General features: G+C 37.8%; 2 long non-coding RNA genes across 2 annotated transcripts in view; one reads left to right on the top strand and one right to left on the bottom strand.

Moving 5' to 3' along the window:
• LOC120463289 (uncharacterized) overlaps positions 1 to 27,877 on the top strand; it is a 36,129-nt gene that overhangs the window by 6,382 nt on the left and 1,870 nt on the right. The window lies entirely within an intron of this gene.
• Positions 4,007 to 27,543, bottom strand: LOC148970659 (uncharacterized). Its single transcript, XR_016148221.1, has 3 exons — positions 27,148 to 27,543; positions 23,697 to 23,855; positions 4,007 to 4,731 (listed from the first exon to the last, which is right to left on the bottom strand). It is a non-coding gene; the product is annotated as an uncharacterized LOC148970659 (long non-coding RNA).

The following is a 27,877-nucleotide window of genomic DNA, read 5'->3' on the forward strand; positions in this document are numbered from 1 at the left end:
TGCAGCAGAAAAGAAATGAATAGACTGTGCAAGAGAAGAGACATGGAAAACTTCTCTAGTTTCATGGGAATAGTGAGCCGTTCTTTCTTTGACGTCACGTCATTGAAGACTCACGAAACAAGCTTTAGTGCTTTTTGGGGAGTGTTACGGCACTCGCGGGTTTAGAGAGACATGCTCCCTCTCATTCAAACTTTCAGAGGACTGTCGTAATGTACTCTCTGCACTAATAATGAGAGGTGACAGCTGCTGATTAACATTCAGTGTTTGCCAAGGCAGTGTTACTATTACTTTAACTCATACTGAAAGGTAAGGGGTTTAAGGGCCAATCACACAGAGCACGATTTCCAGTCCACTGCACTACTTTTCCATGGTTTTTTTTTAATGTAAACACACTAGACGGACATGTTTGACCACTGCCCTCACGTTTTACGTTCTTTTGTTTGCATGACACAGCATTCAAGTTAAAAAAAAGTTCAACTTTTAAATGTTTCATTCCTCTTCATTCTGTGTGAATGGCCCTTAAACATAAATTACATTTCGGCACATAACTCATACTGCACGGTTTGAGCTGTGCACATGATCAATACCTCAATTACAGTGCTGTTTAGAAAAATAAATAAATAGTCCAACTGTCCAACTATGAGATATAAAGTCACTGTGGAATATAAAGTTGCAGTTACATTTGTATTTTTATTGATTTTTTTTTTATTGATTACTCTGAGGCAGCTGGTTGGTGCTATTTACATCTTCAAGTTATCAGACATATAATTAATTAAAATATTTTGGCATGGTGGGCAAGCAGCACTCACGCTTTATGATTTTTAGCCGTCAAATTTATTCTTAACTAGCTGCACTGTCCTGGCCAAAGGTAGTGAAATATTGAAATATTGTAGTATCATTATGGTTTAAAGGAAGCTCTGTTGGAGTAGATAATCCTCCCAAAAAATTTTCTGTAACACTTTACAATAAGGTTCATTAGTTAACATTAGTAAATGCATTAACTAACATGAACTAACGATGAGCAATGCATTAGTTACAGTGTTTATTAATCTTTGTTCATGTTAGTTAATACAAATACAGCTGTTTATTGTGTGTTCATGTTAGTTCACAGTCCATTAACTAATGTTAACTAATACAACCTTTGATTTTAATAACGTATTAGTAAATGTTGGAATTAATATTAACTAAGATTAATAAATGCTGAAGAAGTATTGTTCACATATTGTACATGTTAACTAATGTAGTTTACTAATGTTAACTAATGAACCTTATTGTAAAGTGTTACCAATTTTTCAAATACTGATGATGGCACATGAGGAAAAGTTCTCTAAATATCACTCTAAAACTTCCTGCCTGAGGTTACAGAACAACACAGCAAAACCTGAGAAAAAGGGAAAACTCATCTGGAACATCTTTGTGCTGCAAAACTGCTCTGTGTGTGAGACTCATCCTGCACTCTATATATATATATATATATATATATATATATATATTTGTAGAATCTTTGAAGTTACTTTGGTTTAAATATCTAATAATATTGGCTTCTCAATATTTAGTTTCATAGACTGCTCTGTATTTTTGTTGAGCCAAAGCAGATATAATCACAAGAACCTCTTACATCTGCAAATTGTTCTCTCTAATATCCTTAAAATGTGTGTCATTTTTTGCTCCACCAGCAGCAAAAGTTTTTCCCAACCAAACTGAGGAAAAAAAAAAAAGTTTTCAAACACTCCCTCATCTTCCATTGTAGTCCAGATCACGCCATTATGTCCATCCCAGTCACACATTGACATTTTTCATATTTTTTCAAAAATGTCATGTAGTGTTCAGTTAAGTTCACAAAAGAAAGTTAGATTCCTGCTCACTGAAAAAACATTTTCATCATTTTAATGTATAGCCATCAGCACATGATGTAACAGCACAGACCAGGTCTGTCATTTATTAAAGAGTCTACCTGTTTGGATATTAGTACAGTATTAATATAATCTAATTCATTTGTTGTTTTCATGATCTTTCATCTGCTGCATTAAAATTACGACAGTTGTAAGCTGCTGTCCTCTTTGAATGTCACCATGGAGGCTGGAAAAACCTGTTCTTTCTATGATAAACAAACAGGCCCTGGCTAGCTAAAGCATCCGACCATATCATCTAATCATTTGTACCGACCATATCATCTAGTCATTTGTTTATATATATATATATATATATATATATATATATATATATATTGGTGTCAGTTTCCAAAGCCGAAAACACAACGTGAGCGGTGCCTATGGATAAAACAGTGTGGATGGTCCAACTCCCAGTTAAATGTGTCGAACATGGTTAACTCGCGTGCAGCGTGCGGGAGACTGAGACCTGGGGGTGATTTCGCTAGAGACTGGTAAACATTAGCCTCGATAGTAGTCGTGTCTCCTTCATTGCGTATTTTTATATTCTGAATATATCCTTTCACTGCATACTGTAACCCCTTTGCCTCAATCTATTCTAGAGGATATCGCTGAGGTGTTGCTCAAAAAAAGATCACTGACATGCACGGGTATGCATCTTCACGTCCTGACAATCTGTCGCATTGGTCATGTTTGATGGGCATAGTAACAATATCTAGGGGGCGTGGCTTTTGCGAACGGTTCTTAGAAGAACCAGGCGAATGGCAGAGCGCCTCTATCTTCTGCTTGTGATTTGCTACAGTCATTATGACATTAAAGCAGGCTAGAGGCTTGGCCACAGCCTTTCTTGGAAAGGGAGCACCAGCGTCCTTACACTCTTAAAATGGAGGGGAAGCACAGAGAGGGATTTTGAGCACACGGAAGGGTAACATAACCAAGAAATGCAAGATGATGATGGTCCCTGGAACAGTATTTCTGGCTCCATCCAACAGCTATTACATAAGTTACTCTGAGTGCTGCTGTACCCCTTGGCTAGCGCCGTGTGTATGAACATTACTGTACAGATCTGCAAATGCTCTTGGGATCAAATCAAATGACTCTTGGTCCTTGAGCTTCATCCATAATGGTTGTGTTTGTTCAGAATCCACAGGCTCAACGGCCAGCAATCAGACTCATTTGAATCAGCCCCACTATCGGTTCAACCCATCAGTGTTGGACATCAAAATTGCATACAATCTGGTGTAGTTTTAGGCCTAAAGCAGCTAATGCTGGCTCTCCTCATACATACACATCTGGGCTCCATCACAGTTCTCTTCTGGCCATATGGCAATGTTTAATTTCTCCCTCTCTCTCTGAAAGCAAGAGCAGAAAAGAGGTCTCACTAGATCAACTGGTTCCAGCCATACAGTAAGATGAGCTCTCTGGGACCAGTGCAGCCACAGACTATTTGTTACTACAATGTCCCAGCCTCTGAGAAGCTATGATTAACTGAGTCAGATTAAATGAGTCAGCTGATATTAATGTGTATAGTTTTAGTACCTGTTTCACAATGGGAGTCGTGCATATCGGATGCAAACGGGCCCAGATAATCTTTTGAACGCAATTCACAACTGTCTTTTATTGCAATAGACAAATAATGATGTTTTTTTATTTGAAGTCCAATTTACATAGAAATAAAGTGAAATAAAGTCTCAATTAAGGTGCGTTTACATATGGAATCTTGTTTTTGCAACAGAATTAAAAAGATAACTGCCACTTTTTATCTCACACTTGCAATTCTGACTTTATTTCTCATAATTGATATAAATGATATAAAGTTGCAGTGTGTTACAGTGTGTTATAAAGTAAAGATTGCAAGATATAAACTCACAATTGCGTGTTATAAAGTCGAATTGCAAGAAATGTCTCGCAATTCGGAATTTATCTTGCAATTCTGACATCTTTTCTCAGAATTGTAAGATATAAACTCGCAATTGCGAGATATAAAGACCAATTCTAAGGAAACAATTACTGACTTTTTTCCTTAGAATTGTGAGTAATTCATACCTCACAATTTTGTGTCTTGCATTTGAGTCACAAATCACGCAATTCTGATCACGCAAGTCAGAATTGCGACATGTAAACTTGCAATTGTGAGGAAAAAAAGTCAGAATTGTGAGATAAAAAGTCGCAATTACTTTTTTATTCTGTGGTGAAAATAATTCTTCCACATTCACACCATGTAATTACCGTAACGAAAGCATACAGAGCTTTATTTACAGTTACGACATGGCGTGCCGTGAACGCAGCATTGCCTTTTTTGCTTTTACTATGAGGTGGAAAAGAGCTTCCATGGCAAGGAAAGTGTTTATGTTTAAAAGAAAAGTATAGCACTTTTCAGGTGTAATTAGTCTGATTAAACTTCATTATCAGTGGTTAGTGCATTAGATACAGGTTTTTGTGCTGATATAAAACATACAAAGTGGCAGTAATTTACTTAATTTTCTCTGAATGATCTAATCGAGACTGTTCTAATTGAGTCAAAGCTGCCAAATATACCTACAGTCAGTAAAGTAAAGCGTCAATTCAAATATGTCCTGTAAAATTTCACACACTTTGGCCGTCATTTCTCAAAACCGTGTAAGTTCAAAGTTCATATACACAATCACTGATACTTTGTTTTGCCTCATCAGCCGACGGTTGTCTCAGTGGGTGCTGGGAACGCCATGGCCCACCGTGAGCTGAATGTGATCGCTGTGCTTGAAAATGAAACATCATCGAGGTTTCTCATGAATCAGGCTACACAGTTGGCGCTTTGGGTTCTGTGACTTGAGTCTATGATAGCATTTCCCAGGAGCCAAACCTGCAGAGTGAAGAGAAAAAAGAGCCTTTAACCAGAGGACTGATCTCTTCTGTGAAAAAGTCAAGCTCAATGGAGTGATATCAGTGCAGAAAGCACACCCACGACCCACTCCAACCTAAACAAAATGAGGTACACAAGCCAAAAAACGCTGACGCTAAATGAAAAGGGGAAGAGAGAAAAGATGCAGGAGACAGATAAAAAGCAAAATTCAGGAAGGCGAGCTGCCAGACCTCCTGAAGCCAAAAGTTTAACGCTTCTGGAAGCTTAATAATGTCACCTTTCAGAAAACTGTGAACAACAACTGTTCTCAATCAGCGGGGCGGTGAGGCAGCATTTGAATTAACTTTAATTGAAATAGCGCTCACATTTGGGTTGACCCGCAAAAGACTAGTAAATAGTGTGGCAGAGGAGTTCGGGGGAAAAAACTGTACTTTACAACAGTTCAAAAACGAGATGATTTAATGCCAAGCGTAATGAAGTGAAAGTGTTAGAGTCCAGAGCTTTAAACAGCGAGGTGTGTTTGAGGAGGTGTTTCAGAAACGGGGCTCTTGCAGTGCTTTAATAACTATTCGGCATCACATAACGTTTGGTTATGAGATGGCGCATAACCAAACGTTATGTGTTTGGCTTAAGTTACAGGTAACCAATGATTTTATACTTCAGACAAGCGCCCCCTCGCGATAAAGAAAACACTTTTCAATGATGCCATCCAGACTCTGTCAGTTTGGTATTACCAGGCTACTATAGTACTACCATGGTACATAAATTAGTATTACTATCTGATGCTGTCACTGTATCATGGCACCACCATCGTACTTTTTTGGACATGATAAATCTACTGTATTACCTTGCACAAACCATGTGAATATAAGTAAAAAAAATCTTTCCCTTAAGAATAAACTTCTGAACTCAAGCTGAAATTATTCTTCCCCTAACCAAAAAGGTTTTTTTTTTTTTTTCGGTTGTTTTTTTTCTTCTTTTCGGTTGTTCTCCTTGGTCAGTCTCTCACCATCTCAGGTGTCATTAGCTACTCACTCTATTGTACGCTTCTTTTTATTTTCTCTTTAATTCTGTTTACAAAACTGCCAAAGCCACAATTGCTAGGAGACCTATTGTCAAGATTCCAGCTTAAATTAAATGGTGCAGCACAAAAAAAAGCTTCTCCTGAAACCCGTATGTGTGGTGTGTGTGTTTTGTTTCACCCCCAGACATTCTTATAGAAGTCTCTGGCGGAATATCAGCCATGCTCTGCCAGCTCTTGCTCTTTTAGCTTTTTTTCTTTTTCTTTTTTTTTTTTTTTGCTGCAGACGATTCTCTGTGTTCACAATCTGTCTCTCTATGTCCCTGCAATGGTCATTAGGATCAGTATTACAAAATACAATATGAGGATTCAAAATTGAGGGATGGAAATCAGTTTAAGTGCGCTGTTGCGTGACTATAGACACATGCTTGTATGGTATGATAAAGACACATGGTGGGGTATCTGGCTTGGATCTCTTTTTGTTGACTATAGCCTGAAATATGATGTTCAGTATTATTGTTTTTTATCAATTTATTTTGAACAGCTCGACTGAATTTGCGGAATATTTTGCAACAATGAACGGCAGCACAATTGTAATAAAATGCATCTCTCAGAAGTAAAATCATGTGCATATGTATCTTTCTGCCGGTTGATCAAAGATGAACGGTCACCATCTTATGTACTGAAAAGCAAAAACATACTTTACCGATGATGTTGTGGCGTTTTTGCAGACAGAACAATGCGTCTTTTGTCTGAATGACACATGAAAATACATGTTCATCTCTCATTTGCAGGATGATGAATGCAGCCTGTCCCGTTAAATTCTGTCATTTAGCCCAGAACACACTACAGAGGTTTAAACTATTCACAATTACAAGCACGAACACAATAAAAGCTAAAATGTATTGGTCCAAAAAAATAACCACAAACCCTGCAGCTGGAATTTATCATTCATGACCAGATTTCATTTGGAACTGTAGAATATAATCATGGCATATTTTCACATTCCTCTCCTTATATAATGAATACATGCAGAATAATAATGACCGACCAATGGTGCATTACAAATGCTTATGAAACAGGATTGTTTTCTCGCTCCTTTGCTATTTATTAAGTGTCATCCTCACAATTTAGAAATACTCTGTGGCACATAATTAATATTTTAGTAGACACATAAAAGTTATGGATAGCCCGCAAAACATCATTAAAAATCAAAACGATGTCATTATAATTCGTATAAACGTCTATATAAAGCATGGTTCTCACAAAGGTACATTTGTATAGACACTGAAATTTTAAATATTATTTACGGCATCAAAAAAAATGTACAACATCAGAGCATTAACTTTTACATGTATACAACTTTTCAGATGTACAAAAGTTTGTATATCATTTGAGGTTAATGCAATGTTGAATTTATGGAATTAATAGGTTCAGGAAAATAGTAAAACATATTAAGTTCCAACTTTCACCCAATCTACCTTTCCTTTCAAAAATTTTGAAAAAGGTTGTTGCATTTTAGGTTTGTGCTCACCTTTTCAAAAATAACATGTTTGAAAAATTTCAGTCTGGTTTTTGTCCATTATTACAGAGTAGGGGTGTGCAAAGCAGCCGGTATTTGTTGAGGGGGAAAAAGTATTTGTATTTGTATTCGAGTATAGGCCACGCCCCCTTGTCGGGTTCTGACGTACAATGACGTAGGCCTAGCTCATTGGTCGCACGTCAGAGGCACCCGCGCCATTGGATGTGTAGTTGCCGCAGCACATTTGCAGCTGCACTGCTAGCATATTGAGCGTCTGGCTCACTCATGGCTGTGTTGCGGCAAGTGCACATCCAATGGCGTGGGCACCTCTGACGTGCGAACATGGAATAATATAAAAGTTATAAACTGCCCCATGACGTATTGTTGAGTTCCCTTCGAAAGGAAACGTCTCAGGTTACGACTGTAACCCATGTTCCCTGAGAACAGGGAACGAGACAATACGTCTCCCTGGCATACCTCGAGGCCTGTCTGCAACAGTCCCTTCAGACGATAGGATGTTATCACGGTTTCAAGGCGCCTTTTTTATACATCCTGGTTGCGTGCTCATCATTCGAGGTGATGATGCACGGGCTGTCGCTGGTCAACATGATTGCTGTGAGTTCAGACACCTGTCACGCCTGAGGCGTTTCCCCATAGCGCCAATGACAGATTGTCTCATTCCCTGTTCTCAGGGAACATAGGTTACAGTTGTAACCTGAGACGTTTAAAATATGAATATGAGTTCACCCTGTAAAAACAAACAAACATTTAAAGGTATTGATGTCAAAACCATGATTATATTAACATATGGCCATCCAATTGCCCTCCCGCTCGCCTACATTTACATATCAACGCTATTCAGTAACTGCTCCAAGAAAGTAGATCAATCATTTTTCGGGAGGCACATGATTCCCCTACATGTATGGGACCTGAATACTGCCATCTTTGCTCATAGGCACACATGCGGGTTTGTTATTGCCAATGGCACCACTCATTTTAATCTTGTAAGAGCGCATATCAGATCTACGCAGAGAGCTTAATAGTGTGTGGCAGGAGTTGAATTTAGTTTCATTTACATGCACCAAGTCACATAAGTCAAATTGAAATGCTCACCTGCCACTTCCCTGTTTTGTATATTTAACCACATACAGTGAATATAAGTGGGCAGGGGGTCTTGCATGATCGTGGGGGCTCAGGAAACAGCACCTCTGCCTCGAGCCATGCTGTGCTGTGCTAAACAAACACGTAATGAAGTTATGCAGCCTTAATGTTTTTGAGGACTGCAAGCTTTCAAACCACAGCTCCGTTACTGCGCCTGGCGGCTTCAATCCAGATGGATACAGTAAAAGCACAAAACTCATGCACCGCAAATCAGAATTTAAAACCCCATCAAGATAAATTACCATGTTTACAAGGTAAGATAATCCCTAGGTTAGAGAAAGAGTTCTCTATAGCCAGGTCTATATAGTTTTGATCTGAAGAACAAGAAGCAGTGTGTTTACATGCACCCTCATAATGCAATTATAATGGGATTTTGGCAATATTGCGATTAACCTTTACCTCATGTAAACGCAATACTTCGATCGAACTAATGCGATTACACTCATAATCGTTTTAACCATATTCGCAATAAACTATGTGGCATGCACCGATTTTAATCGCAATAAACAGGCATGCAAACACAGTGTGTGTGTTTATATAGCAAGTGTGCCAAAATCCAAAGTCTATGTGTAAAAAGTTTTATTCATGTTTGGAATGACATGAGTGTAAGTAAATTGTCATACTTTTGAGCGAAACTCTTTTAATGTAAACTGATTGGAAAGGAAATTACTTACATTCAGAACAGTGATTGATTTGTAGTACCTCTTGCAAAAGTGGATGGGAAGCTATGTGCACTGCCTTCAGACTTTGTATGCTTAATAAAAAGCATAGTGGATAATCCTCAGACCATAATCACATGCTTTTTGTATCGCAAACTGTCCTTATGTCTTTCAGCGGCCACACTCTTTCATATTAAAGGCCTGAAATCTGGGTATGAATAGAGAGAGACTCTGCATGTGACTGCAACACTGCAAAATCAGCAGAATTAGCTTGTGTCTCAATCATAGAAGTGATGCCAACTCCATTAGTAAGGTTTTAAAGCAGCGGCCCAAGGCTTGCCAGTTCGGATTGAGTCCCTGTGATCCTGGCATGGGGTAAAAAAGCTTGTGGAAACAGTGGAGGGGGGAGAGTGCCAAAAGAATGCCGCTCTGGTATCCAGCCACTCTTATCAGCTGACGGTCACACCACTATGACTCAACTGTGTGCGTCCTTACATACTGTACATTAGTCAGGTACTAGACTCATGTGACTGCTCTCGGTTACATTCAGTATCATCAATCTTACACAGAAAAACCAACACCATGTGTATATGTATATACATCTAACTAAAAATATCTGTTTTTTTAACCCAACTTTGGATCAAATATGGACAAACCCAACCATTGGGTTAAATTTTTTGCATACAATTTTTTGATTTCCCAACCTTGCCCTGGACTCCTATTTTCATGTGGCCTTGGGTGCAATTTCTGGTTGCACACCTTTTTGAAAAACAGCTTTTAAACCAATCAAACAAACCGGACACTGACGTCAATGGACTGTGAGGCACACTAAAAGCTCAAATGTTAAAAACGCTCTCAAACACACTTTCTCAGAAACACACATGATGAATTTTCTGTTTACCATTTAACCAGCAGAATTGAATGATGATCACTATGATCCATACAGTAAGCCTCATTCCTGCTTAATTGGCTCCATACCCACCGGTGGGGCTTACGAGCTGTTTTACCTAAACACACTACTGTCAGCCAAGAACAATTACTGCTGGGACATTTTAGGCCGCAGGGACTCAGTGGGGAATGGTGCGGCACTAAAAAAAATCCCTCAACTTCAATTTAAGCTGCACAAATGTTCAGAGAACCTGAGATGTTATGCACCATAGGAAGTAGAGGCTTAGTTTCCGAGGGATTATTTGAACCATACTGAGTTGTTGTAAATCAAGTGTTTTCAAACAGATTTAAATTAGCTGTATTTCAATTCCTTTAGTAACACTTCACAATGTTAACAGTAGAGTAGAATTTAAGTGTCAAAAGTAAACATTTGAAAATTATGGAATTGGTGAGTCTGAAGTTTCCAGCAAACATTGAGGAGTAAATCACAAAGATATAGACAGAGAAATGGCTTCTAACCACACTCCGGTATTCTGAAGAACTCCACTTGAAGTGTGGGCATAGCTATCAGTTTTGACTGACCAATGGCAGATGAAGTCAGTGATCGTAAAACATGTTTGCAAATAATTATTTTACCAATTCAGTTTGGCACATTTAAATTGTTTATAGGAGGATAAATTGGAGGTATTCAATTACCTTAAACAGTAACGAGGTTCATCTGTTTTCACTTTGAATGCATGTAGTCTATGCTATGTGTACTATAATATATGCTATTATATACTTCGCTGGTGACAAGACTAAACCCTTTAGTATACAATATACCAGTAGTGGGACAAACTATCATGTCACAAAAATGTTATTTGTATGCAAGTGACTCCTTTTGGTACACTCTTAAAAATGCTGGGTTGTTCTAACCCAATTTTGGGTCATATATGGACAAACTCAAACATTGGGTTAAAAATGTAATTTAAAAATTTAACCCAATGGCTGGGTTTGTCCATATTTGACCCAAAATTGGGTCAGCATTTTTTAGAGTGACTACAACTAAAGCCGAGTTCACTGCATCGGAGGCAAATTGGTGCTTTTTCGCGTGAGTGACACAGACGCCCGTAAGACGCAGGCGCCCGTAAGATATTTGGCATGCCAGAATATCAGCAAGCATGGCTTTCTCCTTCTCTGTCTATTTGGACCCAATAAATGGGGGAAAGTTTAGTCGAACTTTGGGCCGTAAGCTTCTTGTGGGCTACCATTTTTAATAACAATTCCGGTCTTTAAAATTGTTTAATAACAATTTCCTTATCACTTCTTGTGTGTGTTTGGTTGTGAAATGTAGATTGTGTACCAGTCAGAGTTGTAACCCCCGTCGCTGATCCATCCAACAGTGATCTGGCGACTTTGAAAATCGTGCAATGTGAACTCGGCATAAAGCATTACATCCAAATTAGAAGTCATCTGGAGGAAAAAAACGAATCTTGAAAAGGTTATAAAATAATTGGTGAATTTGACGTCTTGCTAGAAGCTGTGGATTGTTCCATTATATCAAATTGCCACAACCCATTCACTATTAAAATCAGGCACTTCTACCAACCTGCACAACTAAACAAGAAGGGCAATTGTCAGAGAAGTGACCAAGCAGCCAGAATTCTTTGGATAAAATGGAAGAAACTGTGGATGTCTGGACAATCTCTCAGCGTGTCAGAGATTTGGCCTCCATGTGCGAGTGGCTAGAAGGAAGCCACTGTTGTGAAGGCCAACATGAAGTCACTCAGTTTACCAGAAGACATATGACTTCATTTTAGCACTTTGTCTTGAGAGAAAAACTCAATGTGGTGCAATCAAACAAGCAAAAAATCTTTTCAAACAAAAATAATATCAAATAATTCTGTGTAATTCCCAGTCCTTTAATTAAAGCTAATTAAAATATGTTCTGGTATTACCAATGAGCCCAAGTAAGTTTAGATCGGGAAGAAAAATCCAAGACATCAAAGATGTTAACCGGTCACATTCAAAGTTTTGGTTAGTAAAAAATATAATTCTGGAGAAAAGTAGAACATTAGCTTCCAATTCATTTGTGAAAACGTTTTAATTTCTTGCATTGACTATAAATCCAAACAAACTTTGGTCATCAGAGATCTGAGGTTTCAGTAATTTTAAATGACTGAAAGGGAGCGGTCTTGTGTGTTGATTCAAATCCCCAAACATTTACAACAATTTAAAGTATTTTTTCAAATTAGGTTTAATGTAATGCCCCTGGGTGTTGACGTTAAGCCTAAAAGTCCCTGACGGAAATTGTGCACTGTCTGCCCTGTCCCAGACCTGCATTTCCTCTAAGCCAATGATGATGGGCGAGGCCGGCACTTTACACAGACCTGCCTGAGGTGTTAAAGAGCTACTCTCTCTCACCGCACCGGCCTGAAAAAATAGCTTTTAGCATTAAAACTCATGATTCAACGCTCCTATTCAGCATGTGTAAAATTAGACCCCATCATCACAGAGATACAAACGGCCAAGTCACAGAAGTACTATGGATATTTCCAGTCCCTCTGACCCTCTCGTGCTTGTGCGTAAACAACCCAGAGCCGCGTGTAAGTATGCCACATACCTGCACTATAAGCGGCAAGCACACCCATCTACCCCTGAACACGGCACATCCCGCAGTAGAGGAAGTGCATGTTAACTCTTATGGTTGCTAACAGACTTCTAGAACTTGCCTAAAGTCACAAAAACTTGCTGTTTTTTTGTCCTTTTTGATGTTTACTTAATCTCCGATAACCTCAAGGTCTGTTCCAAATGCAAACACTGAGCAAGCAACATCAGTCCAAATCAACAGTTACAATAGCTGCAATATTGTGAGTTAAGACCAAATCCTAGAAATTACACCTTGTAATATTTTCATTTATTTTTTGTTGTGATTTTGTTAAAATACTATTGCAGTTTGGTTTGTTGGGCCAATTATATGTAAGCCACTTTGGAAACAAGTTTTTACAATCTCTTTGCTACTATTTTCAGAACCGTGATGTCATTTTTCAAAACTCTTGACACAAAACGGTTATCACTTGTAACACAGGCTGTCTAATGTTCAAAACATTGCATTGTGCATTCACATCTTTAAAGAAATCTTGCACTTGCACAATCATTGGTTCAAAAAACAAATTTACTGTGAAATACCATTGAAACATAACTAGATCACCCATGCACAAGAAACCGATAGTTTATAAGAACATATTGTAGAACAAAATAGGTGATACAGGTTTCATTATGGTACTACATGTACAGTAACATCTCTGTAAAAGTACTGCAGTAGTAGAGAGAATACACACATAGTGGAATCATTGAATTAAGTTTTTAACATATTGATGCAAAACACTACAGTACAATCACAATAGGTTTATTAGAAAAATATAAAATATTAGGCAACATCCATGGATAGTCTATGCTCCACGCTAATTGATGACAATGAATCTCGTTATCTTGAAACTTTCATGATTTACTGTAAATATGGGAGATTGTGTGTCTGTTTCCATACAACTATGCATTAAGAGTACTGCAACAGTTACTGCATCATTTTGAGCAGTTGTGTCAATTTATAGTCAGATCATTGTAAGGAAATGAATAGACACTCACTTGAAATGTAATGTGTGATTGCCTTTTGAAATAGTACTTGTAGTAGTAGTAATAGTAGTACACTTAAGTTGTGTCATTGAACAGGTGATTTTTGTTGAATGAACAAATGATCAGAAGTTGTATGTGTATTGTATCCAAGCAATTAAGAGATTAGAGTTTTGAAAAATGTGCATTTTGATCATTGGTTGTGAGTTTTGTGTCTAGAGTTGACGTCAAGGTTCTGAAAATAGTAACAAAGTGATTGTAAAAAACTGTAACTTGGCATCCTGACCAGCCCAATGTATTTTCTATGGCTAAGAAATGCTGCATTCACATCATGTCAGAATTACAGCGATTAGATGATTCCAGGTTGTAAAAACCATCCACCTCTTTATCAAACTCATAATTAAAAATTATATGCATATATATAAACCTCAAACTTCTCTCACATGAACATTGTACAGTAATGTCATTTTTAAAAAAAATGACATCACCTTAAGTTAAAGGCAATTATTAAAATTAAAGATTTATACATTTTTTTTAATGTTACCTGGTGCCTTTACATCATTTTGCAAGAGAATGGTTAATTTATTGGCTCAGTTGGCTCAGTGTTGAAAGAAACATCTTACTGTAATTTTATTTGTTTAGCACTTTTCACAATCCATGATGGTTCTAAAACAAACAATTTCTTAGGACATGAGAAAAGACTTGGCATGGATGCTTATATGGTCAGCTTATCAAAGTATGCTGGCTCATCCAACAGATAATAAAAAAATCAAATCAAAGAAATGCAAAAAATGTGTACTGTACTGTTTATTAGAACTCCCGGGGTGTTTTGAATCAGTCAATCTGTGTGTGTCATTGGTAGGGGTGGGGTGTGTGTGCGCGCACACTGTAAAGACACGGTGAAAGAACTCACTGTTTCCACTTTTATTTTCCACTGAATAAACAAACCTGTTAAGGGCAAACATGAACCTCACCTTCAGAAAAGCACAGCATGAAGCTTTTGCATTCATGAGGTGAAAAAAAAAACAAAAAAAAACTCAATCTCAATCTATTGAATATCCGCTTTATATGCATTAAATAGCAAAACTTAAAATTAATGAAAAATGCATGCTTTTTTGTCTGGCAGAGCACAAGTGATATACAAACATCTACAATCTGCATTACATTTGCAACAAATATCCCTCACAAAAACACAAAGCTATAAAGCTCGCTTTGCATGCGTTTAAGCGCTCCCCGTTGAGTACATGTGCGTGTGTGTGATTGAAAAGCAACCATCGTGCAAAATGTGCCCCTGTCCAAACTGCACACAGTGGGATCTATGCATTCATAAAAGCTGTTTGAGAGGGCAGAGAGCACAACTTTACCAGCCCAACATGCAGAGTGCGTTTTTATACAGCTTCACCTTTGGCTCGTGATGAGAGTTGTTTTGCAAAAAGAAATGAAAAGTGAATGTAAATAACATAACACGGGCCTCGTGTCCCCGAACTCATAAATTACTGTGAAAAGCAGCACTTTATGGGCATTCTTTGGGCCTATACAAAACGGCCCCCATCCACCCTCACACAGAATGGGCCTCTTTTACTCTCGCTCTCCTTCCAACTGTTATGTAACAGGGATCATTATCAGCTATCTTTGAAGCGAAGCGAGGGAGGGGCGGAGCTTCTCTAGACCCTCAGTTTCATTCTTGTTTATGGTGACTGTTGTCACAGTGATTGTAGAATCCCTCTATCGGGTCTTTAGTGATTTTATGTCCCTGCTCTGTGTTTTTTTTGACTGGTTCTCTTGGAAGATTGGGTTTCTGTGTTGTTTTTTTTCTCTGTACACCAGCTGACAAACTTTCTCTCTTCTCCCCACTCCATCCTATTTTATGCACTTCATATTTCCATTCCACACTTCAGTGTTTTTCCTAATCAAAATGTAATGAGTAGCAGACAGGAATTAAAAAAAAACACACACATACTGAGGAACTGACAGAAATGTTTGTTTTTTCTTAAGAAAATGTGAGTGCTGCTTTCTATGGAAGCTTGTTTCCGCCACTGAAAAAAAAAAAATAATTGCGACTTTTTATCTCACAATTGCGATATATGAAGTCAGAATTGCGAGGTATAAAGTCAGAATTGCGAGATGTGAAGTCAGAATTGCGTGATATAAAGTCAGAATTGCGTAATATAAAGTCAGAATTGCGAGATGTGAAGTCAGAATTGCGAGATATAAAGTCAGAATTGCGTGATATAAAGTCAGAATTGCGAGATGTGAAGTCAGAATTGCGTGATATAAAGTCAGAATTGCGTGATATAAAGTCGCAATTCGGAGAAAAAAATGACAAGTGCGACTTTTTATCTCACAATTCTGACTTTTTTTCTCACAATTGTGAGATATAAACTCGCAATTCCGAGTTATCAGACCAATTCTAAAGGGGGAAAAAGACTAACTTTTTTTCAACTCAGAATATTTCACAATTCTGACTTTACAACACACAATTTCGACTTTACAGTATATCATGCATTTCTGACTTTATAACACGCAAATGTGACTTTATATCTTGCAATTGTGACTTTATATCTCGCAATTCTGACTTTATATCTCGCAATTTTGACTTTATATCTCGCAATTTTGACTTTATATCTCGCAATTTTGACTTTATAACACGCAATTGCGACTTTATGTCTCGCAATTCTGACTTTATATCTCGCAATTCTGACTTTATATCTCGCAATTCTGACTTTATATCTCGCAATTGCGACTTTATATCTCGCAATTCTGACTTTATAACACGCAATTGTGACTTTATATCTTGCAATTGTGACTTTATATCTCGCAATTCTGACTTTATATCTCGCAATTGTGACTTTATATCTCACAATTCTGACTTTATATCTCGCAATTTTGACTTTATATCTCGCAATTTTGACTTTATATCTCGCAATTCTGACTTTATAACACGCAATTGTGATTTTATATCTTGCAATTGTGACTTTATATCTCGCAATTCTGACTTTATATCTCGCAATTGTGACTTTATATCTCACAATTCTGACTTTATATCTCGCAATTTTGACTTTATATCTCGCAATTTTGACTTTATAACACGCAGTTGCGACTTTATGTCTCGCAATTCTGACTTTATATCTCGCAATTCTGACTTTATATCTCACAATTCTGACTTTATATCTCGCAATTTTGACTTTATATCTCGCAATTTTGACTTTATAACACGCAATTGCGACTTTATGTCTCACAATTCTGACTTTATATCTCGCAATTCTGACTTTATATCTCGCAATTCTGACTTTATAACACGCAATTGTGACTTTATATCTTGCAATTGTGACTTTATATCTCGCAATTCTGACTTTATATCTCGCAATTGTGACTTTATATCTCACAATTCTGACTTTATATCTCGCAATTTTGACTTTATATCTCGCAATTTTGACTTTATAACACGCAGTTGCGACTTTATGTCTCGCAATTCTGACTTTATATCTCGCAATTGCGACTTTATATCTCGCAATACTGACTTTATAACACGCAATTGTGACTTTATATCTTGCAATTGTGACTTTATATCTCGCAATTCTGACTTTATATCTCACAATTCTGACTTTATATCTCGCAATTTTGACTTTATATCTCGCAATTTTGACTTTATAACACGCAATTGCGACTTTATGTCTCGCAATTCTGACTTTATATCTCGCAATTCTGACTTTATATCTCGCAATTGTGACTTTATATCTCGCAATTCTGACTTTATATCTCACAATTTTGACTTTATAACACGCAATTGCGACTTTATGTCTCGCAATTCTGACTTTACATCTTGCAATTCTGAGAGATGCGAGATGTAAACTTGCAATTGTGAGATAAAAAGTCGCAATAACCTTTTTTTATTTTCATTCTGTGGCGGAAACAAGCTTCCATGGCATTCCCAAGCCTTTTCTAATTCTAAATCTGTGCAATTTTTACCTGCTTTATTGTCCACCAGTTAAAAATGTACTTAGAAAACCACTAGCACACTAAACTGCACGATATATGAGGTATCATGTACTGTATGTTGTACAAACCGGTGAAGGATTTAAATTGAACACTTATGTAGGGTTTGTTAAGATCGGTAAACCAAAGTAAAAGAGTAGTAACGCTTGCCTCAGCAAACACTTCTAAAAATGTAGGTCATCCATTACAGGGATCATTTATGAGTATAGAAACACATGCTTAATGCATGGCTGTGTTTACTCTACAGGCGAGATATATCCTTTTTGAGAGTGACTTTTTTCAACAGCCGAAATTGGGTTTGGGGTAACACAAGTGAGTTTATTTACGAAGCAAGTTTATTTACAGTTTGAGTTTGATGTTAATCCTTGCGGTGCTGCTTGTGTAATTTTCACCACACCTGAACAATTTCTAGGTAAACGCTTCACCGAGCTGGGAATCTATGATGGTAATACTGTATTTAGGGAAAGCTCAAACACTTAACCGTTTTTATGTTAATTTATTTAAGACACCTAGCTTTCAAAGTCTTCTGAGGACATGATGAGGCCAGCTCATTCAGCATGTTTTGCACAGCTTAGACTATAGGCCTCACAGTACAAGCACTGAGTGAACTGAGAGAGAGAGAGAGAGAGAGAGAGAGAGAGACGTGCAGTGAGAGAAAAAAGGAGGACATACAGAAAAAGCAGCATGTGGGTATCAGTGAAATGGCAAAACAGAATCCTGTTGTGAGGAGTTTTGGCAAAGTGCCAAAATCCCCAGTGGCCACAGATTGAGCCATACTGAGGTGACGAGTCTGCACTGGGGGGCAGCCAGGAAAAATTAAAACCACACTAGATTTATAGAGTCCTTCATAGTTTGACAAAGATACCCCCATAAAATGATTTTAACAGACTATTACTTCCTGTTAAAACAGGAGGTTGGGATGACTTGTCATTTATTTTTTAAATAGCCAATAGCTTTTTAGTTATGTCACAGCCATTACTTTATAACATATATGGTGGAGGGACCTTCTCATTCCAGAAAGAATTGTATGGGATAAAGACCAAAAGACCACATTTGTATTTCTGCTAAAAGTGAATTTTACCAGATTTTTATAAGTACACTACAGAAATGGACTGAAAGGACACAAAACTCACTTTACCAAAAATTGCAACGCATTCTAATCCTAGGGCGTCATCTAACTGACACTTTTGACCATGCGTCTACTGTAAATCCGACGCACATGCAACCTTTAGCGTCAGTTGAGCCCCTTTCACACGGCACGTTGGTCCCGGGAAATTGCCAGGAAATTGCCAGAACGCCTTCTGTGTGAACACAAACACGACCCGGGATTGATACCGGGACTGATCCCGGGTTGGGGACCTAGTAACATTGCCGGGATCAGTCCCGGAACGCGCGCTGTGTGAACAAAAGCCAGGACCAATGCCGTAATGTTTCCCAACCCTGGTCCTGGCGGCACACCAACACTGCGCGTATTCTTTGTCTCCCTTATCAAACACACCTGATTCAACTCATCAGCTCATAATCAGGTGGGTTAATGAGCTGATGAGTTGAATCAGGTGTGTTTGATTAGGGAGACAAAGAATACGCGCAGTGTTGGTGTGCCGCCAGGAACAGGGTTAGGAAACACTGCTGTAAAGGGTGTGTCATAGTGATGACGCTCATGCCATCGCGCGACTCTGTTGCTCTTAGAAGAAAGTTTGTGTTCGTTATCAACAAAGGACGAACAAATACCTGCAAACTGGAGCGAAGCAGAGACCAGGAGCTCCTCACTATCCAGGCTGATGCTGAGATCGTTCACCAGCTTTGTGGAACGGTATGCGCGTGTAGTGTACATGTTTTCGACGCATCCTGACGTCATGTGTCTTCCCGGGATTTTTACGGGTTGTGTGTGAACGCACTCACAGATCCCGGCAAATCACTGGCAGTGTGAATGAACCGAAATCAAACAATCCCGGGACAAATGCCGGGTCACATTATCCGTGTATTTTCCGGAATCTCTGTGTGAAAGGGGCTTTAGATGACACGGGTATGGTTTGGGTCTGGGGTAGGGTTAGACCACTAGGAGGTGCGTCTCATTTTGACGCTAAAGGGTGCCATGTGCGTCGGATGTTGACGCATGGTCAAAAGCATCAGTTAGATGATTCCTTGGGATGAGAAAGGGCTGAAAATTGATAGTATAAATGTTGCCTAGTTAATGTAGAATCAATCTAAAGAGCATGACTAAATAAAATAAGGCCCATTTTTACAGTGGTGTATAGGGAAAAAAGCTGACATTTAGTAATGGCATGCAGTTGATAAAAGTATATCTAAAGTATATATTAAAGTATAAAAGTATAGAAAAGTATATTTATCTTGTTTTCCACACTGTAAAAAAAATGTGTTCAATTTACGGTAAAATACCAGAAAATTGCCAGAACTTTAATTACCGTATAAAATACGGTAGCAAGAATTTACGGTACCAAGGTTTTACAGACTTAACTTAAATTTACAGAAATAAACCGTATTTCATTATCTGATATACAGTAATGTTAAATTATCAACCAATAGTCTGACAACCAACAATCACAGCAGTGATGAGTCTCATGATATATGGAAGCTCATAATGCAGCCCTTCCACAAGAATCTTAATATTAATATATAGAAGCTGCACAGCGTCATTCACTCAAACATTAAACACCATCATTGTAACACACATGAAATTTTAAAAAGGCAATAAACATTAATTTAACAACATTAAATGTCGCATAAAACCCTAATGTACATAACTGATTAGAAAAAGACTAAGCAAACTATGAGGAAACAAGTTATTTCAACAAAAATACATCAAATGCGAGGTGTCACGTAGGGAATTGTGGGAATGTCAATTTACGGATTTTCACTGTAAATTATACAATGAGTTGTTCATTTTCACTTTAAAAACGGTAAATTTACCGGTATTTTGCAGTAAAATTACATTAAATTTACCATTAGATCTATCACAGTTATTTACCATATGGAAAGGTTCTGTAAACCAATTAACAGTTTTTCACTGTAGCATACAGTACATGCAGCATCTTTTACCGTTAGAATCATTTAGACAAATTTACTGTGCATAGATATCAAGACTTGTTTCTTTCAGACAAGACATCCATTTGCTGATTTTTTCCTGCAATTTGGAAGAGAAAAACAGAGTCTGTAATCGTCTTCCTTTAATTTCATTCATTTCATGGGGCCAGAGGGAGTCGGAGGGTAGTTTTCAAGGAACCGTTTTTCAGAGCGTGCTTTTGCCAGTCCTATATTTGAGAGCAAGTTTTTTCACAGTCCCTAACTGAGCCAGAACGTGCTTATTTTGAAATGTGCCGAGTGAAAGACTTGTGGAGCGTGTTTGGGCATGGGGATACATGGGCCCCACAACACCCCTCCAAGCGATGAAGGGCCCCAGCAACACTCCCTTCCATTCTTGAGGAGAGTCAATCTATGGCCCAAATGGAGCTTTCGGTGTGTGAGCCGTGCTGTATTGTGCTAAGGAAATGTGACTACACTCAGTGTTTACACTCTCTCTACGACCCCCTCTGTGATAAGTATAATATATTCTGATCATGAGAGACGGCTCCTTGGCTCTCGATTGGCTCAGTGCGATGACATCATGTTCATAAAAGCGTGTTAAAGGAGCTAAAAATATTTTTCTGAACAGAGAGAAAGGGTTTGTTTTGTACCTTTTTGTCTCAAAGGCATGCACAAAATGTACCGTACACTCTGTATCTGTGTGGATACTGTGTGCCACAGTCAAAATGGAGAATTTTGATACATCTGAAAGGCTACTACTTGTACAGTTTACAGTGTGTGATCTGTATAATGCCTCGTTTTATCTTTAAAAGTAATGCAGCAGACATGTGAAAAAAGGGAGTAGGAAGGAAACACAAAGGGCCTTCTGGTGCCCGTTCGTAGCCAAAGACACAACAACGCTGATTTAATTTAAGGTGTTTGGCAATGACAGGGCTGTGAAGGGCACAAACTGTACCAGTGTTCTCTCTCGCTTTCAAAAACACGTGAAGACAGGCCCACATAGGTATATTGCAAGTGTCATTAATTTGTCCTAGAAATGTTTTTAGGACAAGATTCACATCAACATCAATCAGGCTTCCCAAATATGATTATAGAGATTATGATCATTAGCACACAAAAACGCCATATGTGTTTTTAATGAAAATATTTTGTGAACCTTGCTAGTATTGGGTTGGGCCCTGTTTTTCCTTTTTGTGGCATAGGTCCAACAGGGTTCTGGAAACATTCCTCAGAGGACATTTCTCCATATTGACATGATAGCATCAGTTGCCGCAGATTTGTCGGCTGCATATCCATGATGCTAATCTCCCGTACCACCCCATCCCAAAAGTGCTCTATTGGATTGAGATCTGGTGACCGCGGAGGCCATTTTAGTACAGTGAAATCATTGTCATGTTCAAGAAACCAGTTTGAGATGATTTGAGCTTTCTGATATGGTGTGTTATCCTGCTGGAAGTAGCTATCGGAAGGATAGGTACACTGGTTAGAAAGCGAAGGATATGGTCAGAAACAATACCCAGGTAGGATGTAGACTATAGAGTTTAAACAAAACTCATTTGGTACTAAGGGGCCCAAAGTGTGCCAAGAACAGGGGTGTAAAAGTCCTCAGTTCCTCAGTTCCTGGAGGGCCACAACCCTGCTGAGTTTACTGTAGCTTCAACCCTAATTAAACATACCTGCTGATCAGCTAATCAAGTTCTTCAGGCTTATTTGAAAACTGCAAGTGTGTGTGTGTACAAATTTTTTATTTGTGTTTGTAATTCTGAATAAATCCTCCTATATATATATATATATATATATATATATATAAGTTTCTGCAACCATGACAAGCTAAAACAAATCTTTATCATATTATAGTTATATTTTAATATTATACTGAGGGACCTGAGATGCCCTTAACAAAAGAAAAACACTGTTGATCCAGCACTGACCCGTTTTCCACAACACACAAACAGAAGCCTGTGGCCTACTTCATTATTCTTTGAAATCAGCTTGTTAGAAGCTGATGAGGTCGGCCATTTCTGATGAGTTCTGACAGGGAGAATTAAAAAGATGCAATCAAAGTCTACCATTATCTATTCAGTGTTTTCTCTGGCTCACATTCTATTTTGGGCACAAAGACTTATATCCGGAATTCATTCCTTTTGAAGCAGCACAAAAACAAATTCTTTGTTATGTTGGCAATACTTCGCAAGGAGAAGACAGATAGTTCAAACAGGGACTCATTAAAAAAATGCAACAACAAGCATAAATTAGTAAATTGCTAAATTATATAACTGATATGAAGCACCCAGATTTAAAGGGTACCAAGAGTCTAATGTTCCCTGCAAACTGTACAATGGAATTGTAATATAATACAATGTGGGTGGTTATTATAAAGAAATTATTTTAAAATGTGAGGTAAAATGTGTAATACTATTTCCGATTTATTGTCAAGACGTGGGTTTCTTATTTGTTTTTATTATCCATTAAAATTGCACAGAGAAATGCTATTTAAAAAAAAGAAATTCTGCAAGGAGAAAAAAACTACATCTGAGAAATATCATTAAGTCCTGTTAGTGACCTAGAAATAACTTTTTAGTGTAAATGGAGCATATGACCTTTAAGAGGTAATGCCATGTTAGAGTCACATCATGACCTGCCAGGTCATTCAAATTAGTTACTAATAATAATAATAATAATAATAGTTTTGCTCTATATGGGACTTTCAAATAATATGCTTGCTTTATATGGGACTTTTAGCCAGTGTGCAAGCATAAACATGATTGTTGGGTTCAATCCAAAATGTCTGTTTCATTAATGTTTTGAATTAGACAACAACTTAACAAAATATATACAGCTTCATTATGAACTGGGCAGCAAACCTCATGCATCCACACTGACAGGCATCAATAATGTTCATAACCACTGTGACAAAAAAGAGCCAGTGACGAGTAAAACAAACAAAACATACTGAGTGAAACTTTAAAGTTGATTTATATAAAATGAAGGCAGCCATTTTGAAATCAAATGACCGGCCGTCTTACAATTGAAGTTAACAAACAAAACAATCAGGCAAACTTACCCCAAACTCCAGTGTCTCCAAGAGAATGTGAACTTTACATGACATGCACAAGCCAACCTGCAGTAAAATCACATAAACGTGTGGATTCTCCAGACCTGGTGGGGGCAGCAGAGGGACTAATGATAAACTCCTGTGCTGAGTCCCAATCAACCTACAAAACTGCAAAAAAATAATAATATATATAATCGTGCATATTTCCCTTAAAAGCACTCTATCTTATAAACCATCCTAAAAATAACTACCAAATCAGTGGCATCCACTGTATGCGTCATACATATCATGTATACATATAAACATGTCATCAGTGTCAACCTTTTTTTTATTTATGTTTTTTTTTTTTTTTTTTTGCAGTGCATAAATTAATGCATGAATGTATGAGACCTTAGCTACTATGGAAATAACTACAAAAATAAGAATGTTCAGTAAACAGTAAAATTATTTGCTACAAAATAGTGGTTATGGTTACGTTAATAAACAACACATTCTCATCCCAAAAAGTCATATAACTGACGTTTTGGGACGTCTTTTGACCATACGTCAATATTCGCCTTTTTAGGGCCCCCTTAAACGTCGCTAGATGGCGATCCCGGGCCGTCATACAACTGACGCTTTACCTTTAACGTCAGTTAGTTGACGGGTTAGGTTTAGGGTTAGGTTTAGGTCTGGGGTTGGGGTTGGGTTAGGATCCCATAACCTCATCTACCGACGTTTAAGGGGGCCCTAAAAAGGCGAATATTGACGTATGGTCAAAAGACGTCCCAAAACGTCAGTACTTCCCTGCTGTAGTAGGTGGGAAAAAAAAGAGTGTGACAAAAGAAGTATGTCCTGATTCACAGTACTCATAAAAGAGAAGGCAAAACAATACCTAGATGACCTACTTCTTCCGGGAAGATTCTGAAGTGTGCATACTGTACGATGGACTCTTTACAGTCCCATGATGCCACGAAAGAGGATTTATGAATGGCAGTGAAGCGACACAACTGACGCTGGTACAGATCACATGTTAATGACAGCATGACAAATGTAGTACGTCAAGATTACAAACTACACGCTGAATAAACAAACCTATATAGAACTTATTCAAAATAAGAACCTACTCAACGGCGCATGCGATTTCAGATGCAGCCATAGTGGATTCAATGTACTCTGGAAAGCTGCACATCAGTACAGTGGTTTAAAAAGCACTGTAGCAATAAAACACTTGACTTCTGATCTTTGGGAAAGGTTGTTCCTAATTTAGTCGGTACTTTTTATTTCATAAAAATAGTTTTTGCAGATATAACATTTCAACAAAGTGTAATTTTATAACATTCTATTGCAACATTTAATCAAAGGGTAGGTCTGGCCAAGCTCTAAACATCCACTGACCCCATAGAGCCGTCTCTGCTCTGTTCAATGGCCCTGTAAAACTGTTCAAGATGTTGCCCATCTGTTCTTTGAACCATTGATCATCGATCATTGGCTCACAGCATGGAATAAATCCAGCAATGGCCTCCGATTAGTCCAGCAGAAATGACTCAGCATTCATGGAGTCTGAATGCGTCACACACTGCTTCAGCGGAGCGCTCCATGATGGTGACATACAGCTACGGCGGCTTTTATGAGATCAGCAAAAAATTGGCAACCACAAGCTCTCAAGTGAAACAAACGAGAAAAGCTCTCATTGGACGTAAGAGTGTTGTTCCACTACGCTTAGTAACTTAGAAAGAGCTTTATTTAAGGTTCGCACCGTTGAAGGGAGCCCATTGTGTAATGTTACACAACACTGAGTAATTCTCCTCAGGCTCGTTGGCACAATTGCTCAGTTTATTTCTAAATTGTGTCTCTGTGTTGGTGGTTCAAGACCTGATTATACGATCAGTATAGTTTGTCTTGAGGGAATATGCTTTACTACTAAATTCTGTGTTGATTTTGGCTTGTTTCTACCCATTGGCAAGCAGAGCTATTGTATACATGCTTAGATTGGAGTATTCCATCTTTGGTTGAAGATTAATGAGAAAGATTTAATGCTATTTTTGTTTTTTGCCAAGTGAGTGTTGGCAGATCATAAGGCGATCGAAATAACTTTTCATTACCGTAACATTTGAGGTATGGGTGCACATAGAAAATGTTTCAACAATTTTTAAGTGGCTGTGGATTCATGCATTTTGTCTTTTGCTAGATGCAAAATCGAACCAATTAGAAAAGTAATAGAGCTGCAATTGCGCAACTCAGATGCACAATTTGAGGTATTGGTATACTTTATGTGCAGAAGTTTAATACTAATAATTCTCATGAAATATCCACATTGACAATATCCGAGCTTTAAAATCTTCAGTATCAATTGACAAATCATCAAAAGATCTCAGTCCATTTCTGAACTTAGAAGGATTGGCTTTCCTTGACCGGCTTCGGTTACATCAGTTAAAGATGTTATGACCCCGAAAACACTGACACCATAAATAACTGCAGAAGTGAAATGGAGTCAAGAAACATAGACATGTTAATGGGCCTCTATACGCTACCATAGTAAATATGGTCACTTTACTGAGATGAGAAACCTGGAGCAAAGGAGAAAAATAATACCAGATTAATGTTTTGTTTTTTGATTTGAAATTAATTTAATGCAAATTTTCTAGAAATATTTCAAACTATTTTACAAAAAGAATTTTTTTTCCACAGATTATACTGATACATTGAATGGCAGTCAATGCATTAAGATGCTTCTTATAGCCAGATGGTGTAGTTACTAAATCTACCAGCAGGGGCTACATTGACTCAATTAATGGTGTGAGTTTGTGGGTGGGGCTATCAGTTTAGCTCACCAATGGGAGACTATTTAGGAAACCTACTCGAAAACAATCACCATATTTGCAATTCTCCTTGGGGACATTTCTATCACAGAAAAAAAAACACATTTCAGCTTTAGCGATTGTTAAAAAATCAAGACTTCTAATCAAAGAGCAAATAACACACCATGCAGGACTCATGGATTGCCATCATCATCCAGTGAGGTGAAAATGTCCCTATGAACCATTTATCTGCCAGAGAGCAGACTGTTTGGAAATCATTTACGTCATTGCTACCTGAACAGCAAAGGTTCACGGACACAAATATTGATTGAATCTGAGCTCTTACCGTCATTGTAAACACATGATCGATAACACAGAGGACTGAGAAAAAGTTGTGTCTGGTCAAGCCGTGCAAAACTGCGTCAGTGAGCGTCAGAGGTTTCTGATTGTTTAAATTATATATTTGAACACATTTATTTGAATTGCAAGCTCAGTACATAATACTTTATTTGCCTTTCAGGTTTACCCATTCAAAAAGTGTTACGCATAAATTAATAATACTTTTGTGAAAAAAATATGAATAAATTAATAATGGCTGACTGATTAATATTAAATAATTTTCTTTTCTTAAAGGAGTAGTTCACTTTAAAAAAAAAAACTTTTGCTAATAATTTACTCACCCCCATGTCATCCAAGATGTCCACGTCTTTCTTTCTTCAGTGGAAAAGAAATGAAGGTTTTTGATGAAAACATTCCAGGATTTTCTCCATATAATGGACTTCATTGGGCACCAAACGGTTCAAGGTCCAAAAGACAGTTTCAGTGCAGCTTCAAAGGGATTACAAAAAAGATTACAGCACTGTTTTGGAGTTTCAGCTAGTTCAGGAGAACAATGTGTTGAGAATCATTTGCATTTCCTCCACATATCGGATCGTAGTGCTCAGACTATAATAAACGTCAAATTGCATATGATGTGCTTCCAGACATTTGGATATGACAAAAATCTGGTAAATTAAAGCCTCTGGCATTATTGCTTTATTTCATTATTGATCGGTTGTTGAAACTGCAATGTTCCCAAGGGCTGACCAAATATACTTTCTTGCATGCAACAGGCTCACACACACACACACACACACACACACACACACACACACACACACACGTGATGAGTAAACATTTTTCATCAGGATATTTCTGAAGTTCCAGAGGAGGTCAGTGGGTTTGGAAATCTGCTGTTCTGGTCTCACATGGGATAAAACTAAATCTTAAAAGGGATAGATCACCCAAAAATGAAAATTCTGTCATCATTTACTCACCCTCATGTCGTTCCAATCCTCTATGAGATACTTTCTTCTACGAAGCACACCAATGTTTTGAACAATGCTTGTGTTTTTTGCAACACATTCTCAT

This window comes from Pimephales promelas, chromosome 20, assembly GCF_988280905.1.
Source record: "Pimephales promelas chromosome 20, fPimPro1.hap1.1, whole genome shotgun sequence".
NCBI classification, from domain to species: Eukaryota; Metazoa; Chordata; class Actinopteri; order Cypriniformes; family Leuciscidae; genus Pimephales; species Pimephales promelas.